The sequence below is a fragment of the Schistocerca americana genome, chromosome 4 (assembly GCF_021461395.2).
Source record: "Schistocerca americana isolate TAMUIC-IGC-003095 chromosome 4, iqSchAmer2.1, whole genome shotgun sequence".
NCBI classification, from domain to species: domain Eukaryota; kingdom Metazoa; phylum Arthropoda; class Insecta; order Orthoptera; family Acrididae; genus Schistocerca; species Schistocerca americana.
The window spans coordinates 122,928,030-122,949,085 of NC_060122.1; the positions used below are offsets into that span (position 1 = coordinate 122,928,030).

General features: G+C 43.3%; 1 protein-coding gene and 1 pseudogene across 1 annotated transcript in view; one reads left to right on the forward strand and one right to left on the reverse strand.

The window, feature by feature from the left end:
* Positions 1-21,056, reverse strand: part of LOC124613093 (RNA-binding protein Raly-like) — a 1,050,615-nt gene that overhangs the window by 357,931 nt on the left and 671,628 nt on the right. The gene's annotated exons all lie outside the window — the stretch shown is intronic.
* Positions 14,686-14,803, forward strand: LOC124614416 (annotated as a pseudogene).

Below are 21,056 nucleotides of genomic sequence, written 5' to 3' on the forward strand. Positions count from 1 at the left end.
ACCTAGAAACGACGGACAGGCTTTGTCCCCGCCGCAGCCGCAGCGGTCCGCAACCCCACGACGACTACATCAGTCCACTTCGCTCCTCCACCGCCCCACACCGAATCCAGGATTATTGTGCGGTTCGGCCCCAGTAGGACCCCCCTCCCCCCCCCCCCTCCCCCCCTCCAGGGAACGTCGCATATTAGACGAGCGTAACCCCTATGTTCGCGTGGTAGAGTAAGGGTGGTGTACGCGTACGTTGAGCACTTGTTTGCGCAGCAATCGCCGACATAGTGTAGCTGAGGAGGAAAAAGGGGAATCAGCCCGCATTTGCCAGGCAGATAGAAAACCGCCTAACAACCATCCACAGAGTGGCCGGCTCACCGGACCTCGACACAAATCCGCCGGGCGGATTTGTGCTGGGGACCGGCGCTCCTTCCCACTCGGAAAGCCGTACATTAGACCGCACGGCCAACCATGCGGGCTGGCATCGTGGTTAAGCGGCCACGGTGTTGGACTGGCAAGCTCATGAGTCGTGTTCAGACGTTCCTTGAACCTTTTTTTTATTTTTTTGCTGTTTGCTGTATTAAAAATCTGTGTCTGTGTTGTGGTGTAACGTCCGTATGCAACAGCGAGGTGTATGGAAGAGATCTACAATGACAGCTGATTCTGGACAACTGCTCTATTAGCAGCCGAAAGGAAGTGGTTTTCGAGTGGCAGCTGCAAAACATTTGATGAGAACGCGACACGTCAGCCGAATCCTCCACTGGAAAAGTGGACTGGTGTGTCATACGCCACATTCGTAACAGTACGTGTGTGATATAATAGGAATTCACGCCTGGTAAATGAATGAAATATGCCTACTTCCATGATTTACGTGTTCGTATGAATTGGAATGTGATCACTCCCAAGTAATCATCAAAAAGTAATAGAATGAAATGTTCACTCTGCAGCGGAGCGTGCGCTGTTACGAAAGTTTCCTGGGAGGTTAAAACTGTGCGCCAGAGCGAGACTCGAACTCGAGACCTTTGCCTTTAGTGGGCAAGTGCTCTACCATCCGAGCTACCCAAGCACGACTCACAAACCGTCGTCACAACCTTACTTCAGCCAGTCCCGAGTTTGAGTCTCGGTCCGGCGCACAGTTTTAATCCGCCAGGAAAGTTTGAAAACGTAATAGTTTGCCACTTAAGCTGCAACAAATAGACGCAACAGTTTCATAATCACACAGTTTTCACTGTGATTTATCAAAATATATCATTTTAACTTTTTTGAAGTCGCGTTCCGTTTTGGATGTTTTGACTCTCGAATTTCTTCGTTGTTCACACCCGCTAAATGTTCAAATGGCTCTGAGCACCTTGGGACTTAACTTCTGAGATCATCAGAACCGTAGCGGTCACGCGGTTCCAGACTGAAGCGCCTAGAACCGCTCGTCCACACCGGCCGGCTACACCTACTAAATTTGTTGTCTTTATTTCTGTGAGACGTCTATGCGATATCTCGCCTGCTCTCACTGTTCACCATGTTTACTTGCGACGGTGATGTATTCTTACCGCATGACTCTTATTATATAACCAATGTATAGTATAACAACTGCTAAGACTGCAAAAAGAGAACAAACATTTCAATGACACGGCGGACAGATCATACCGTTGTGAAAAAAAAAAAAAGATAAATAACACGAAGGAGTTTTGAACACGGCTCGTTCACTTGAGAGCTCAACGAAATGACCAAGTAACCACGACGCCGTAGCTGTTGGCGGTCGCTCAATATTGCACTCGTAAAGCTTGGACACCTCACTGTTACTATTTTGCTTCCTTTTTCACAGTCAGTACACCTTCTTCCTGTTTTAATGCTTGATTTCACTTCAGTTTATAACGGGCTGTCCTCTAGGCTATCTTACCACTAAATCTGCTGGAGCGGGGTTGGGGGGGGGGAGGGGGGGGGAGGGGTGCGGTGGAGAGTTTCCCCTGTGAAGAGGCGTGCAGTGTCGGCCTTGGGCGGAGGATGCCCTATCCCCGACTCGGCGCTGTCCCGCAATATCCGGACTTACGAGGTCTCACCGGCCTCGGCCAATGTAGGACATTTAGCAACTTAGAGAACGGAGAGTCAATCAGTTACAGATGGTAACTTGTACACACGAAACAATGCCAGGGATAGATCCATAAATGCATTCACTTCTGTACGTACTTAATTCCTAAGTAATCCTACCGAGGCCTGTGCTCTGCACCACTCGAAGCTAGATTTTCATCTGGGTTCGGCGTATCAGCTGGCAGCCCACCACTAGTTAGCAGCAGCAGCAGCACTCCGTCTTCAGGCCACAAGTGGCCCAACGGGACCATCCCACCGCCGTGTCATCCTCAGTTAAGGATGCGGACAGGAGTGGCGTGTGGTCAGCACACTGCTCTCTCCTTCGTTATGATGGTTTTCTTTGGCCGGAGCCGCTACTATTCGATCGAGTAGCTCCTCAACAGGCATCACGAGGCTGACTGCACCCCGAAAAATGGCAGCAGCGCATGGCGGCCCGGATGATCACCCATCCAAGTGTCGGCCACACCCGACAGCGCTTAACTTCGGTGATCTGACGGGAACCGGTGTATCCACTGCTGCAAGGCCTTTGCTCCACCAACAGTTACCCTCTTCGAATTCATCGAACGAGGTAAGGTCCCCTGTCATGCATCGATTCAAATGGTTCAAATGGCTCTGAGCACTATGGGACTTAACAGCTGTGGTCATCAGTCCCCTAGAACTTAGAACTACTTAAACCTAACTAACCTAAGGACATCAACAGACCCATGCCCGAGGCAGGATTCGAACCTGCGACCCTAGCAGTCGCACGGTTCCGGACTGCGCGCCTAGAACCGCGAGACCACCGCGGCCGGCAAGTCACGCATCGAGCTGTCCTTGTTACTCTGTCTCACGGAACGACAACGGTCCTTTGCTGCATTTACTGTGTAGAGAGAATATGACTCACATCTTTGAAATGAAATTATGAGGAAAGTGTCATATCTTCATTCCATAATCACACTTCAGATTCTCAAAATTCGGTTATACCATTGGAGGGTGTATAGGTCTTTTGTATTGGCGTCAGTGCGAGCAAAGCGGCCATCTCGAAGATGGCTCCTGCTCAGTTTGTGTAGGGGGAAACATATGAGCAGTGGCCGAAAGAAAGGCTCCGGCGCGATGCAGCAGCCTAGAAGCCGCAAACAAAATACGACCAGAGAAACAAAAACGGAAGGAAAAACAGAAAGCAGCCGAAGAGGTGAGTGACGGTGAATATAACAGTACGAGAAGCAGGAAAACCAACCTTAGAAGAGCTCTTTTTGCTGCCTACGTTAGACACAGGGTCCATGCACTGCGAAGGAAAATTTTCAAAACCAAGGCCAGAACAAAAAATAAAAAATAAAAAATAAAATGGTTCAAATGGCTCTGAGCACTATGGGACTTAACATCTGTGGTCATCAGTCCCCTAGAACTTAGAACTACTTAAACCTAATTAACCTAAGGCAGCACACACATCCATGCCCGAGACAGGATCCGAAACTGCGATCGCAGCAGCACCGCGAATCCGGACTGAAGCGCCTAGAACCACTCGGCTACAGCGGCCGGCGGAAAAATTTCATCCATCCGATTCTGTAGGTAGCAGACAAAAGATAATTGTGAGAACTATTGCAATGTCAGAACAGCTCAACCGTACAAGTACGTGACATGAATAATATACAGAAAAATGGAAAAAAATTAAGGAACTTTTAGATAACGATCAGTTTGGTTTTAGGAAAGGTAGAGCAACTAGAGAGGTGACGCCTAATAGTGAAAGCGAGACACCTTGGTGTGCGCAAGTAATGAGTGGATGGGCAAATATCTATTAGGTACATTACATATGTAGATTGTGGACAGTTGGGAATGTGGGTCTCACGGGAGGCGTGCAAGGGATAAGTCCCTGCAGTCACGCTGTTCATCTGGGTCCTCGGTGGCTCAGATGGATAGAGCGAGAACAGTTACTATCTCCATATATAATAAAAGAAAGGCTTTTTTAAAATTCTGGGTAAAGAGATATTAATGTTAAGATTCGCTTATGGCTCTGCTGTCCTCGGTGAACATGAAGAAGAATTACTACATCTTTTGAGCGGAATGAAAAGTCCAGTAAGAAAAGGATAGGGATTGATAGTAAACCGAATAGAGACGAAAGTAATAAGTAGCAAAATGAGAATTGCGTTGAAATTAAAATCAAGTTAGTGATCAAAAAATAGACGATGTTAAGGTATTTGGCTATCTTGAAGCTAAATAATCTGTGACGAACAAACAAGAAGGTCATATAAATCAGTCTACCACAGGCAAAGAAAGCATTCCGGGCCAAACAAGTCTGCTAGAATCAAACATATTCCTGAATTTGAGGAAGACATTTCTGAAAATGTGCAGTTTAGCGTTGTGTGGTAGTGAATTATGAACTGAAGGACGACCGGAACAGTGTCACCAACATATACAGTATATCCCGAAAAGAAATGCAAGAAGCCAAAATTTTCCATTTGGTTTGCTAAATACTGATGGGTTGGTGTAATTTAAATAATGGGAGCAGGGCAGTGTAAATGGCTGTGATTCTAAAATTTAGTGTGTAGCGGTCACTTTTTCATTCTAAACTCAGTGGAGGATATATGAACGTAACCAAGAGAGACTACAGAATTTAGTAAAATGATAAAAAAAAAGTTTGTTTCTGTCAGTAAAAAGTAACCTCTGAACTGCCTCGCGGGGATTCCAACGTTGTCAACCGTTTATGCACAGGGTGGACGGAAAATTGCACATTCGCATGCCACCGGATGACTACTTGCTTAGTGGCAATACAAAGTTGTCTGCAACAAAATTTCTTGCCGTGCATATTTTCAGTGCACAATGTACTTCAAAGGAGACAGTTTGGCAACACTGCGGCAAGTGTGGCATACCAATACTACGCAACTGCGTTAGCAGATAGTAAGTTTGGTGTCGGAATAATCCAGTTTGAGAGCCGCGTCCAGGTCTACACATATTTTTTCTGAAAGATTAAACTGCATAACACGGCATCTCGTTACTTCATACATGGAAATTACAACAATTTTTATACGAAGCACTCAAAAATGAAAGTACAATAGTTTTTATTATTCCAATTTTTGTTTAACTCTGTTGTCTTCCACGCACTGCACCTCCCCATATTTTCCTGTCCTCAGCGGTGTTTATCTCTCGTCAGTTACACCGCTTCCACAAAAGCAAGATAAAAATATTAACTCTTCCCTCCTCCTCATTGGCCTATACCTTCTTCTTTTAAACGAGGTAGTTCCCATGCAAACGTGCAAATGGCATCGTCAGTAAGTATATTGCTTCACACTACTTCATTAACGACATTCGAACCAAGTGTTGATCAACACTAAATATCATATTTACTATTTTCGTGTCCATTGGACTTTTTAGGGCGTTTCGTTGACCGGTAGGGCTAACAACCAACTGCTACTGTTTTTACTGTCATTATCACGGAACGACAGGTAAATAATTTATTTTGTCTGACTGTCACTTTTCATGAATATTTGTGACTTATCTGACCAATAATTGGTATTTTCAACGTTAAAAAACAGTAGTTGTAGGTGTAGTTTACGGAACAGTGTAACTACAATTCTACAGCATTATTTGGCAAATGAAAATTAGAAATACATACAAAAGAAATCTTGACCGGGAATCGAATTCTGTAACTCGAGTATTTCCAACGCAGAACTCTACCCACTGCACAAACTGGACAACATCGCTAAATAATACTGAATGAGGATGTTTGGTGTATAGATGGTTACAGTATTGCTGAAGTGACTTTCTTTGACGTCAGTTTTCTACAGAAGTGTATCCACGGTCTGATATGTTTTTAGAGACAATTTTAGAGCCGTTACTATACAGCCGGCGGCGGTGGCCGAGCGGTTCTAGGCGCTTAAGTCCGGAACCGCGCGACTGCTACGGTCGCAGGTTCGAATCCTGCCTCGGGCATGGATGCGTGTGATGTCCTTAGGCTAGTTAGGTTTAAGTAGTTCTAAGTTCTACGGGACTGATGACCTCCGATGTTAAGTCCCATAGCGCTCAGAGCAATTTGAACCATTTTGAACCGTTACTATACAAAGAAGTGCACTATGGAGTCGAGGTGTGTACTTCTTCGTTGACCCTCTATATTGTAAACAATAACGGGCCTGTAACACACCCTGAATGATAGTACTTTCTCTGCAGCGCTACACACGTCGATAGCTGGCTTTTAATGTTGTTGTTGTTGTTGTTGTTGTTGTTGTGGTCTTCAGTCCTCAGACTGGTTTGATGCAGCTCTTCATGCTACTCTATCCTGTGCAAGGTGCTTCATGTCCCAGTACGTGCTGCAGCCTACATCATTCTGAATCTCCTTAGTGTATTCATCTCTTGGTCTCCCTCTACGATTTGTACCCTCCGTGCTGCAGTCCAACACTAAATTAGTGATCCCTTGACGCCTCAGAACATGTCCTATCAACTGGTCCCTTCTTCTAGTCAAGCTGTGCCACAAACTCCTCTTCACCCCAGTTTTATTCAATACCTCCTCATTAGTTACGTGATCTACCCATATAATCTTCAGCATTTTTCTGTAGCACAACATTTCGTAAGCTTCTATTCTCTTCTTGTCCAAACTATTTATCGTCCATGTTTCACTTCCATACATGGCTACACTCCATGTAAATGCTTTCAGAAACGACTTCCTGACACATAAATCTATACTCGATATGAACAAATTCCTTATCTTCAGAAACGCTTTCCTTTCCATTGCCAGTCTACATTTTATATCCTCTCTACTTCGACCATCATCAGTTATTTTACTCTCCAAATAGCAAAACTCCTTTACCACTTTAAGTGTCTCATTTCTAATCATATTCCCTCATCGTCACCCGACTTAATTCGACTGCATACCATTATCCACGCCGGCCGCGGTGGTCTCGCGGTTCTAGGCGCACAGTCCGGAGCCGCGCGACCGCTACGGTCGCAGGTTCGAATCCTGCCTCGGGCATGGATGTGTGTGATGTCCTTAGGTTAGGTTTAAGTAGTTCTAAGTTCTAGGGGACTGATGACCACAGATGTTAAGTCCAATAGTGCTCAGAGCCAACCATTATCCTCGTTTTGCTTTTGCTGATGTTCGTCTTGCATCCTCCTTTAAAAACACTGTCCATTCCGTTTAACTGCTCTTCCAAGTGCTTTGCTGTCTCTGACAGAATTACTATGTCATCGGCGAACCTTAAAGTTTTTATTTCTTCTCCATGGATTTTATTACCTACTCAATATACAGATTGAATAACATCGGGGAGAGGCTACAACCCTGCCTCTCTCCCTTCCCAACCACCGCTTCCCTTTCATGTCCCTCGACTCTTATAACAGCCATCTGGTTTCCATACAAATTGTAAATAGCCTTTCGTTCCCTGTATTTTACCCCTGCCACCTTCAGAATTTGAAAGGGTATTCCAGTCAACATTGTCAAAAGCTTTCTCTAAGTCTACAAATGCTAAAAACGTAGGTTTGCCTTTTCTTAATCTAGCTTCTAAGATAAGCCGTAGGGTCAGTATTGCCCCACGTGTTCCAATATTTCTACGGAATCCGAACTGATCTTCTCCGAGGTCGGCTTCTTCCAGTTTTTCCATTCGTCTTTAAAGAATTCGCGTTATTATTTTGCAGCCGTGACTTATAAAACTGATAGTTCGGTAATATTCACATAGGTCAACACCTGCTTTATTTGGTATTGGAATTATTATATTCTTCTTTAAGTCTGAGGGTATTTCGCCTATCTCATACATTTTGCTCACCTGATGGTTGAGTTTTATCAGTACTGTCTCTCCCAAGGCTGTCAGTAGTTCTAATGGAATGTTGTCTACTCCCAGGGCCTTGTTTCGACTCAGGTCTTTCAGTGCTCTGTCAAACTCTTCACGCAGTATCGTATCTCCCATTTCATTTCCATCTACTTCCTCTTCCATTTCCATAATATTGCCCTCAAGTATATCAACCATGTATAGACCCTCTATATACTCCTTCCACCTTTCTGCTTTCCCTTCTTTGCTCAGAATTGGGTTTCCATCTGAGCTCTTGATATTCATACATGTGGTTCTCTTTTCTCGAATGGTCTCTTTAATTTTCCTGTAGGCAGTATCTATCCTACCCCTAGTGAGATAAGCCTTCACATCCTTTCATTTGTCCTCTAGCCATCCCTGCTTAGCCATTTTGCACTTCCTGTCGATCTCATTTTTGAGACGTTTGTACTCCTTTTTGCCTGCTTCATTTACTGCATTTTTATATTTTCTCCTTTCATCAATTAAATTCAATATTTTTTCTGCTTTTAATATCGAGAGGAAAATTTGACGGCGAGCTCAGTATCACAGGCAGTATCGCGCAAGGATGCGCTGAAGTCCCCAAGCGCCTGTGTCGGAGGACTAGCCAGTGACCGAGTCCCGAACTCGGCGGTCGCACCATCCATCTCCGTGTGACAGCGTCAACAAGGGGCGCCCTGACTTAACGCTTCGGAGGAGAGGCAGCACTTTGTGTGATTCTGTCGCACGCGATATCCCGCGTACACCTCTTACTCAGAGCACACTTTACAGAGATCACTGTCACCGTAAAGTTCCTGATGTTAACACATGGTGTGATTGGGACGCACGCAAATGGCTTTTCTATATTGGTTAAATATTACACTACTGGCCATTAATATTGTTACATGGAGAATAAATGCAGATGATAAACGGGTATTCATTGGACAAATACATTATACTAGACCTGTCATGTGATTACATTTTCATGCAATTTGAGTGCATAGATCCTGAGAAATCAGTACCCAGAACAACCACCTCTGGCCGTAATAACGGCCTTGATACGCTTGGGCATTGAGTGAAACAGAGCTTGGATAGCGTGTACAGGTACAGCTGCCCGTGCAGCTTCAATACGATACCACAGTTCATCAAGAGTAGTGACTGGCGTATTGTGACGAGCCAGTTGCTCGGCCACCATTGACCAGACGTTTCAATTGGTAAGAGATCTGGAGAATATGCTGGCCAGGGCAGCAGTCGAACATATTCTGTATCCAGAAAGGCCCGTACAGGACCTGCAACATGCGGTCGTGCATTATCCTGCTGAAATGTAGGGTTTCGCAGGGATCGAATGAAGGGTACAACCACATCTGAAATGTAACGTCCACTGTTCAAAGTGGCGTCAATGCGAACAAGAGGTGACCGAGACGTGTAACCAATGGCACCCCATACCATTACGCCGGGTGATACGCTGGTAAGGCGATGACGAATACACGCTTCCAATGTGTTCACCGCGATGTTGCCAAACACGGATGCGACCATCATGATGCTGTAAACAGAACCTGGATCCATCCGAAAAAATGACGTTTTGCCATTCGTGCACCCAGGTTCGTCGTTGAGCACACCATCGCAGGTGCAACTGTCTGTGATGCAGCGTCAAGTGTAACCGTAGCCATGGTCTCCGAGCTGATAGCCTATGCTGCTGCAAACGTCGTCGAACTGTTCGTGCAGATGGTTGTTGCCTTGCAAACGTCCCCATCTGTTGACTGAGGGTTCGGGACGTGGCTGCAGGATCCGTTACAGCCATGCGGATAAGATGCCTGTCATCTCGACTGCTAGTAATACGAGGCCGATGGGATCCAGCACGGCGTTCCGTATTACCCTCCTGAACCCACCGATTCCATGTTCTGCTAACAGTCATTGGATCTCGGCCAATGTGAGCAGCAATGTCGCCATACGATAAACCGCAATCGCGATAGGCTACAATCCGACCTTTATAAGTCGGAAACGTAATGGTACGCATTTCTCCTCCTTTCATGAGGCATCACAACAACGTTTCACCAGACAACGCCGGTCAACTGCTGTTCTTGTATGAGAAATCGGTTGGAAACTTTCCTCATGTCAGCACGTTGTAGGTGTCGCCTCCGGCGCCAACCTTGTGTAAACGCTCTGAAAACCTGCTCATTTGCATATCACAGCATCTTCCTCCTGTCGGTTAAATTTCGCGTCTGTAGCACGTCGTCTTCGTCGTGTAGCAATTTTAATGGCCAGTAGTGTATTTGGCAATTGTTTGTACTGTCGTAACTTTTGGTACTTGATGAAACATAATGATTACATAAAATACCACACATTCTCCACTGCTTCATCAATTATTTACTATTTTTTCGTAAACTGATTACTTCTTACCGCTCTTTCTATTCGAAACACGTTTTGCAGGCAGTATCCACGTGTACCACTAACGTCCAAAACGATACCACTGACCAACAACACACTGAATTGTGTGAAAAAGAAGCTTTTACTAAAACGGAATGCAAATTAACCAGACTACACCCATCCAGTGTTCTAAAATCACAACACTTCTTGTCTTCTCACAAACTTTAAATAAAATTTCATGCTGTTCTAAACTTCTTCTTTAGTCAATGAGCGAATGCTTCGAAACTAATGAAGCCAGCATACTTAGGATTTTGCGTCTTCAAGCATAAAGTTTTTAAATGCTTAACGTCAAATATTTAGCACACTTACTGATCTGTGAAGTACTCAGATGTCTGAAGCTGTTTTATGCACAAGAATTCTATCTTTTCACTGGTTCCTATAAAATGGGGCTGAAGGACAGCGAGCAAGCAGTGCCCCTGCACAAACGTGGTGTCTGTAATATCATATCCAAATGGTGTTGCTCATACTATATAATAAAAACAGACAGATCAGTGTGAAGAAATCACAGGGTCTGGGGGCTGCGCGAAACAATGCCAAAGTTGTGCAGCGTTGTCTGGAAGCAGGGCACAGCTATGTAACACATATAGAAACTACGATGTTAATAATCGTAATCAACATCCTCAACTATCAACTTTAACATGTTTTATCATAAACATAAATCTTTTGCAACTGAAATTTATTCTTTGCCTACTCATGTTACACACCTTGAGTGATCCACAATACACATAAAATTTCTCGATTCTACATATTTTAATATACATTTGTAGTGATTCTTTACAGTTTGTTTGGATCTAGCTATTTTTATTTGCCACTTTACAGGGTGAATCGCCTAAAATTTGCACCGTAATTGTTGCGGAAATGTGAACAGCTATTGATGTGCGATTTTCACACAATGGATTGCTGCGCAGGGGCTCGCATTCATAGCCAATCAAAAGATTGTAACATAACTTAGAAAGTGCGTTTATTGTGTGCATACATATATATTTTTAAATGCAACTGTTACTAACAAACTGAAAGTAGGCTAAATTGGAATGTCAGCAGTTCTTGTTTCATGATTCTAGTGCGAGTCATTTACGAGATATCGTATTTTGGAAAGCTCTCACAACGAAACTCGTTCAGTAGCTGTGGTAGTACACACTAAAGAACAAGTGTATACATGGGGTATGTGGATTCTGATCATTAACAAGACGACTGACCATCACAGGTTGCGTTCAAACTCACCACCGGCAGCGGCAGTATATGCCTCCAGTCTGGTACAGATCGACGGCTGCATACCTGCTATCATTTCAGCGGAGATACCCAGGCAGCCTGCAATAGTACAGTGTTGCATATAGTTGGATGTAGCTAGTATGTCCTTGTAGACAGCATCTCTCAGCTTTCTCGACAGAAAAATGTCTACAGGCATCAAATCCGGAGAGCGACAGAGACAAGATATAGGTCTTCTACGTCCAATCCAACGATTTGGAACAACTCGTGAAGACACGCATTACTAGTTCGTGCACTACCGGCTGGGCAGCCATCTTCATCTACATCTACATCTACATTGATACTCCGCAAGCCACCCAACGGTGTGTGGCGGAGGGCACTTTACGTGCCACTGTCATTACTTCCCTTTCCTGTTCCAGTCGCGTATGGTTCGCGGGAAGAACGACTGTCTGAAAGCCTCCGTGCGCGCTCTAATCTCTCTAATTTTACATTCGTGATCTCCTCGGGAAGTATAAGTAGGGGGAAGCATTATATTCGATACCTCATCCAGAAACGCACCCTCTCGAAACCTGGCGAGCAAGCTACACCGCGATGCAGAGCGCCTCTCTTGCAGAGTCTGCCACTTGAGTTTATTAAACATCTCCGTAACGCTATCACGGTTACCAAATAACCCTGTGACGAAACGCGCCGCTCTTCTTTGGATCTTCTCTATCTCCTCCGTCAACCCGACCTGGTACGGATCCCACACTGATGAGCAGTACTCAAGTATAGGTCGAACGAGTGTTTTGTAAGCCACCTCCTTTGTTGATGGACTACATTTTCTAAGCACTCTCCCAATGAATCTCAACCTGGTACCCGCCTTACCAACAATTAGTTTTATATGATCATTCCACTTCAAATCGTTCCGTACGCATACTCCCAGATATTTTACAGAAGTAACTGCTACCAGTGTTTGTTCCGCTATCATATAATCATACAATAAAGGATCCTTCTTTCTATGTATTCGCAATACATTACATTTGTCTATGTTAAGGGTCAGTTGCCACTCCCTGCACCAAGTGCCTATCCGCTGCAGATCTTCCTGTATTTCGCTACAATTTTCTAATGCAGCAACTTCTCTGTATACTACAGCATCATCCGCGAAAAGCCGCATGGAACTTCCGACACTATCTACTAAGTCATTTATATATATTGTGAAAAGCAATGGTCCCATAACACTCCCCTGTGGCACGCCAGAGGTTACTTTAACGTCTGTAGACGTCTCTCCATTGATAACAACATGCTGTGTTCTGTTTGCCAAAAACTCCTCAATCCAGCCACACAGCTGGTCTGATATTCCGTAGGCTCTTACTTTGCTTATCAGGCGACAGTGCGGAACTGTATCGAACGCCTTCCGGAAGTCAAGAAAAATAGCATCTACCTGGGAGCCTGTATCTAATATTTTCTGGGTCTCATGAACAAATAAGGCGAGTTGGGTCTCACACGATCGCTGTTTCCGGAATCCATGTTGATTCCTACATAGTAGATTCTGGGTTTCCAGAAATGACATGATACGCGAGCAAAAAACATGTTCTAAAATTCTACAAGAGATCGACGTAAGAGATATAGGTCTATAGTTTTGCGCATCTGCTCGACGACCCTTCTTGAAGACTGGGACTATCTGTGCTCTTTTCCAATCATTTGGAACCCTCCGTTCCTCTAGAGACTTGCGGTACACGGCTGTTAGAAGGGGGGCAAGTTCTTTCGCGTACTCTGTGTAGAATCGAATTGGTATCCCGTCAGGTCCAGCGGACTTTCCTCTATTGAGTGATTCCAGTTGCTTTTCTATTCCTTGGACACTTATTGGTACGTCTTCTAGCATCCGCGTAAGATGGTCTGTTAGGAGACTGCGATAATCGTGTGCGTTCCGTGTTCCGTCTACGAAAAACGGGCCTATAAGTTGATGGTTCTCTATACCACAGCTCACATTTACGCTCCATAGACGCTGACGTTCCACCTGACGAAAAGAACAGGGATTGTAAACAGACCAACAGTGCAACTTTCGCTGGTTTACCTGGACATGACAGGTAAATGTGGCTTTATCACTAAACAAAATACATGGTATATCTGGAATACCCTGTCTGAAAGGCCATGTACAGAAGTTAACACGTTTCTCATAATCCTTCCCATGCAGACCTTGATGGAAGGTGATGTTACAGTAATGCGGAGGACACTTGCCTGACTCTTGCCACTTCCTCGTGCTATTGCGGGGCTAACGTGAGGATCAACTGCAACAGCAGCAAGGACTTTTTATTTTCCCCTCTTCTATCGTCACTTGTTTCCTTCTGTTACCTTGTCTAGATGTTACCCTACCTAGCTGAAGAGGTTGATAAATAACTGCCGAGATGGTTGACGTCTATTGGGATATCTTGCCCTATACACAGTACAAGAACAAACTGTATTGTTCGTACACTCTCTGTTGAGCATGTCGGCTTTTCCCGAATTGGTAAAGCCAATCGTCCTCTCACGTCCTACTGCTTGGACTGCCACACACTAAATGACTAGCAAGTTACAGTGCACTCAAAAGGGCAAAGGCATACCGTAAGCAAACATAACAACGCCGTACCTGAATGGCACAAAAGAAGTATTGTTGTGGAAACTTATCAAAACATGATATCTCGTAAATGATTCGCGCTAGCATCCTGCAACAAACATCACTGACATTCTAATCTACCCAGCTTTCAGTTCGTTAAATCCAATAGGTACTGTTCTATTTAGAAAAAAAGTGTATATTGGCACAAAAAATGCACTTGCTAAGTATTGTTACAATCTGTTGATTGGCTAACAATACGAGCCCCTGACTCCCAATACATTCTTTGAAAACCGCACACTAACTGCACTTTTCATTTCTGCATTATTTGCGGTGCGCGTTTTAGGTGGTTCACCCTGCATGGTTGTGTTTCTTTTGTTTAGATTCATTTCTGTGCCTGCTTATGCAGCGATTTGTTGTTCTATATGTGCTAAATGCACATATTATGGCTTTCTTCCAGTAAATATTTCTTTGAACATAAGCTGTAAACTGCACATGCTTCCACTGATCTTGGTTGCATGCTTTAGAGTTGACTGAGGGCTTGTGGGAAATGACTAGGGGATAATGAGAGAGTGGAGTGTTGGGGTGAGAATGGATGAAGACTGGGTGGTGGGGCACTGTTTGTGAGTACTTTTTATTTTTAGTTTATTTCACTTCATTTTTAAAATATATGTATTATGGTAAACTGTAGCCAACGGCCTAGCCGCAGTGGTAACACCGGTTCCCGTCAGATCACCGAAGATAAGCACTGTCGGGCTGGGCTAGCACTTGGATGGGTGACCATCCTTTCTGCCGAGCGCTGTTGGCAAGCAGGGTGCTCTCAGCCCTTGTGAGGTAAAACTGAAGAGCTACTTGATTGAGAAATAACGACTCCGGTCTCGTAAACTGATATAAGGCCGGGAGAGCGGTGTGCTGACTACATGTCCCTCCATATCAGCATCGAGTGACGCTTGTGGGCTGAGGATGACACGGCGGCCGGTCGGCACCGTAGTTCCTTTATCGCCTATTCGGGCGGAGTTTAGTTTAGTTTTTATTCTAGAGTGTGAATTAGTTTGAATATTACTCTTTCGCAGCTGCCCTTTGGGCAATCGAGAATACTTTTGTTTCTATTTATGGCGTTCTGTATGAAATATTCTTCCTGCAGGAGGGCATTCCCTGTTTTTTCTTGGGAATGTTGTATCTGCAAGGAGAATATGTCATATAGAACGCCATAAATAAAAATGAAAATATTTTCAGCTACCGAAAGGACGAAATTGGAAACTGATTGACAGTCAACTATTGTATAGTGCACCTCTCCCCCCTCCCCCCCCCACCCACCGCCCTCCCCACCCACTCTTCCTCTCCAACCCTACTCCAACATTTTACTCCACTCTTCCACGATGTCAGTCTATTCGTATGCTCGGTTAGTGAACTCTAAAGCATGTGACCAACAGTAGTGCAACCGTGTGCAGTTTACTACATTACCGGTAATGTGCAAAGAAACCTTTACTGGGAGACACTCATACTACATGCATTTAGCACATTCAGAATCACGAATTGCTGCCTGAATAGGAAACAAAAATGAATGTACGGGAAAAAACACAACCACATAATTCTAAAAAGAAATAGATTGATCTAAACAACTGCCAAAGAATCACTGCAACCGCATCCCCCACACTCTCCATCTTATACCCTGTGTAATGACTCTGGATAAAATGGACAGAAACTGTCCCTGCCACATATGCTGTTTATCAAGCAGCACGAGGTAAATGAGATAATACCTGAAGGCAAAGACGCTTTAAGGATCGCTAGAGCAGGAATATTATGTTGATACTCCAGTTACTTCTCAAGTCGAAATGAAAAGCTACGCAACTAACGTTGTATTAAATTGTAGCGGAATGCATAAAATTTGTATACGTATGATAGGCGATAAATACTAACGAAGGCGACAGTTTAAGTGTTTAACACAATTTTATGCTGTCCTGCCTGCTAATAGCAAAATGAGGGATTCGTAACGGCTATTAAACGTTTGCCGATAAGGATTCTCATCTTATATAACTTATCATGTAAACACGGCATTTTTAGTTGAGACCTGTTTCATATGAATGATCTAACAGATTATACGAACTAATGTTTACATAGAACCAACATACCTACAAATGTTTTAGCTAAAATGCTCTCTATTCAAGAATAAACGAGATTTTTTTGATTTTGTGACTAGCCTGTCTCACATAATTCCTTCAGCTTAAATTTCTTTTATTTAGTTGAAGATATTGATAACCTCACCAAGAAGTCCCAAAGGCATCATAAAATATTGCCCTATATCATAATGTTTCCAATGAAAGAACGTGATATTTGGCCACCAAGATTACAGTCCTCAAGTAAACAGATTCGTTGATGCAGACTTTTGTAAATGCAACAAGAAATTACGACGCAAAAATGTTATAAAACAGGCATTTTTTAATTCATTAACAAATGTTTCACAGATGGCTGCCGTTACAGAGACGTATACAGTAGCATTACTTTTCGTTGTAAATACGTCATCACCAGTCAAAATATTTCATTTTCTTGTGTTGTTGTTGTGCTCTTCAGTCCTGACACTGGTTTGATGCAGCTCTCCATGCTACTCTATCCTGTGCAAGCGTCTTCATCTCCCAATACCTCCTGCAACCTACACCTTCTGAATCTGTTTAGTGTATTCATCTCTTGGTCTCCCTCTACGATTTTTACCCTCCACGCTGCCCTCCAATACTAAATTGGTGATCCCTTCATGCCTCAGAATATGTCCTACCAACCGATCCCTTCTTCTAATCAAGTTGTGCCACAAACTTCTCTTCTCCCCAATCCTATTCAATACCTCCAAATTAGTTATATGATCTACCCACCTAATCTTCAGCATTCTTCTGTAGCACCACATTTCGAAAGCTTCTATTCTCTTCTGGTCCAAACCATTTATCGTCCATGTTTCACTTCCATTCATGGCTACACTCCATACAATTACTTTCAGAAATGACTTCCTGACACATAAATCTATACTCGATGTTAACAAATTCCTCTTCTTCAGAAACGCTTTCCTTGCAAGTGCCAGTCTACATTTTATATCTTCTCTACTTCGACCATCATCAGTTATTTTGCTCCCCAAATAGCAAAACTCCCTTACTACTTTAAGTGTCTCATTTCCTAATCTAATTCCCTCAGCATCACCGGACTTAATTCGACTACATTCCATTATCCTCGTTTTGCTTTTGTTGATGTTCATCTTATACCCTCCTTTTATGACACTGTCCATTCCGTTCAACTGCCCTTCCAAGTCCTTTGCTGTCTCTGACAGAATTACAATGTCATCGGCGAACCTCAAAGTTTTTATTTCTTCTCCATGGATTTTAATACCTACTCCGAATTTTTCTTTTGTTTCCTTCACTGCTTGCTCAATATACAGATTGAATAACATCGGGGAGAGGCTACAACCCTGTCTGACTCCCTTCCCAACCACTGCTTCCCTTTCATGCCCCTCGACTCTTATAACTACCATCTGGTTTCTGTATAAATTGTAAATAGCTTTACACTCCCTGTATTTTACCCCTGCCTCCTTTACAATGTGAAAGAGAGTATTCCAGTCAACATTGTCAAAAGCTTTCTCTAAATCTACAAATGCTAAAAACGTAGGTTTGCCTTTCCTTAATCTAAGATAAGTCGTAGGGTCAGTATCGCCTCACGTGTTCCAATATTTCTACGGAATCCAAACTGATTTTCCCCGAGGTCGGCTTCTACCAGTTTTTCCATTAGTCTGCAAAGAATTCGCATTAGTATTTTGCATCCGTGACTTATCAAACTGATTGTTTGGTAATTTTCACATCTGTCAGCACCTGTTTTCTTTGGGATTGGAATTATTATATTCTTCTTGAAGTCTGAGGGTATTTCGCCTGTCTCATACATCTTGCTCACCAGATGGTAGAGTTTTGTCAGGAGTGGCTCTCTCAAGGCCGTCAGTAGTTCCAATGGTATGTAGTCGACTCCCGGGGCCTTGTTTCGAGTCAGGTCTTTCAGTGCTCTGTCAAACACTTAACGCGGCATCGTATCTCCCATTTCATCTACATCTACATCCTCTTCCATTTCCATAATATTGTCCTCAAGTACATTGCCCTTGTATAGACTCTCTATATACTCCTTCCACCTTTCTGCCTTCCCTTCTTTGCTTAGAACTGGGTTTACACCTGAGCTCTTGATACTCATACAATGGTTCTCTTTTTTCCAATGGTCTCTTTAATTTTCCTGTAGGCAGTATCTATCTTACCCCTAGTGAGATAAGCCGCTACATCCTTACATTTGTCCTCTAGCCATCCCTGCTTAGCCATTTTGCACTTCCTGTCGATCTCATTTTTGAGACGTTTGTATTCCTTTTTGCCTGCTTCAATTAATGCATTTTTATATTTTCTCCTTTCATCAATTAAATTCGATATTCTTCTGTTACCCAAGGATTTCTACCAGCCCTCGTCTTTTTACCTACTAGATCCTCTGCTGCTTCTCAAAGCTACCCATTCTTCTTCTACTGCATTTCTTTCCCCCATTCCTGTCAATTGTTCCCTCATGCTCTCCCTGAAACTCTGTACAACCTCTGGTTCTTTCAGTTTATCCAGGTCCCATCTCCTTAACTTCCCACCTTTATGGAGATTCTTCAGTTTTAATCTACAGCTCGTAACCAATAGATTGTGGTCATAGACCACATCTGCCCCTGGAAATGTCTTACAATTTTAAACTTGGTTCCTAAATCCCTGTCTTACCATTATATAATCTATCTGAAACCTGTCGGTATCTCTAGGCTTCTTCCACGTGTACAACCTTCTTTTATGATTCTTGAACCAAGTGTTAGCTATGATTAAGTTCTGCTCTGAGCAGAATTCTATCAGGCGGCTTCCTCTTTCATTTCTTAGCCCCAATCCATATTCACCTACTACGTTTCCTTCTCTCCCTTTTCCTAGTACCGAATTCCAGTCACCCATGACTATTAGATTTTCGTCTCCCTTCACTATCTGAATAATTTCTTTTATTTCATCATACATTTCTTCAATTTCTTCGTCATCTGCAGATCTAGTTGGCATATAAACCTGTACTACTGTAGTAGGCGTGGGCTTCGTGTCTATCATGGCCACAATAATGCGTTCACTGTGCTGTTTGTAGTAACTTATCCGCATTCCTATTTTTGTATTCATTATTAAACCGACTCCTGCATTACCTCTGTTTGACTTTGTATTTATAACCCTATATTCGCCTCACCAAAAGTCTTGTTCCTCCTGCCACCGAACTTCACTCATTCCCACTATATCTAACTTTAACCTATCCATTTCCCTTTTTAAATTTTCTAACCTACCTGTCCGATTAAGGGATCTAACATTCGACGCTCCGATCCGTAGAACGCCAGTTTTCTTTCTCCTGATAACGACGTCCTCTTGAGTAGTCCCCGCCCGGAGATCCGAATGGGGGACTATTTTACCTCCGGAATATTTTACCCAAGAGGTCGCCATCATCATTTAACCAGCTGCATGCCCTCGGGAAAAATTACGGCTGTAGTTTCCCCCTGCTTTCAGCCGTTCGCAGTACCATCACAGCAATCAGTAGCGTTTTCTTAACCCGATCTTTACATTGTACAGCCATTACTAATTTCTACCCGCTACGGTCGCAAGTTCGAATCCTGCCTCGGGCATGGATGTGTGTGATGTCCTTAGGTTAGATAGGTTTAAGTAGTTCTAAGTTTTAGGGGACTGATGACCTCAGAAGTTAAGTCCCATAGTGCTCAGAGCCATTTGAACCATTTTTGAACTAATTTCTAGATACTTTTTAAATGTGTAATTATTCTTAGTAACAGAGATTTGATTGAGAAAATGCTATCGAAAATGTTATCGAAGTGGATGACATGAGTTAGAAGTGTATGTCGAACGCTTTACGTATACAACTTGTCCATGATAAGAAGGCTCTTTGGCACTAATGATGTCGACAGCGGAGTAATTCAGATAAGACGGCGAGTGCATTCGTTTGTTTCCAGTAGCTCCGGCAGGTAACAAACTCACTTTGTGCTGCACTGCCGCAGTCACCCCTGTGTTTTTACTGTGTAGTGTGTGCGCCATTCTTTAACATAATTTTCATTAGATTTTAATTTGAGTGAAGAGCTACTCGTCCTGCCTGTCACAGGGCACATCAACATTACCATCGGCCCCTCAAATAAAAAAAAAGTGTTGTCTCAGTGACTGTTTTAGAGGAAGCACTAAACAAAGGTGCGGGGATGGCACGCCACTTTCCGAGCACGACAGACAAGGCGATAAGCGTATTCTTATTTTACTGATGTGCTTATGAATTTATCATGACGGTACTACGCCCTTAAGAGCCTCTCTTACACCAGACCGTAGAATCTTCATATTTTATCATCAGAAAAAGCACGTACGATGAGAGTTCTCTCATTTTCTATGGAGTCCAACACCCAGAAACAGTTACAACTGAAATGGAAAAGTAACAGTAATAGCTATCGGAGGAAAAAGCGCGCTTTATACTGGCCTCAAAGTGTAGAATAATAGGATTTATGTGCATGAAGTTTCAGTAAAGAACGAAAAAGACAATCTGTTGTTTAAAAGCGTTTTGGTCTTTCACGCCAAACAAACTATGATGGAGGTAAAACATGAATATTCTACGGTTTGATGTAAGAGAGGCTCTTAAGGCCGTAACACCGTCATGATAAATTCATAAGCATATCAGCAAAAAAAAATAAATCAGTGGTGATATTCGCAGATTACACGGCCATTCAGTTCGCATGTAAGAGAGTCTTAGGAGGCTTACTGAAAGCAATGGGCAACAATATTTAACACAGACTCTGGCTTAAGGATGAGCACACTAAATGCGAAGGTGATGAAGAAGCAGCGGTCGAAAGAAAAACGGAGGAAAACTAATGTTTCAGAATTTGTTCAAAATGTTCAAATGTGTGTGAAATCTTATGGGACTTAACTGCTAAGGTCATCAGTCCCTAAGCTTACACAGTACTTAAATTATGCTACGGAGAAACACACACACACACACACACACACACACACACACAC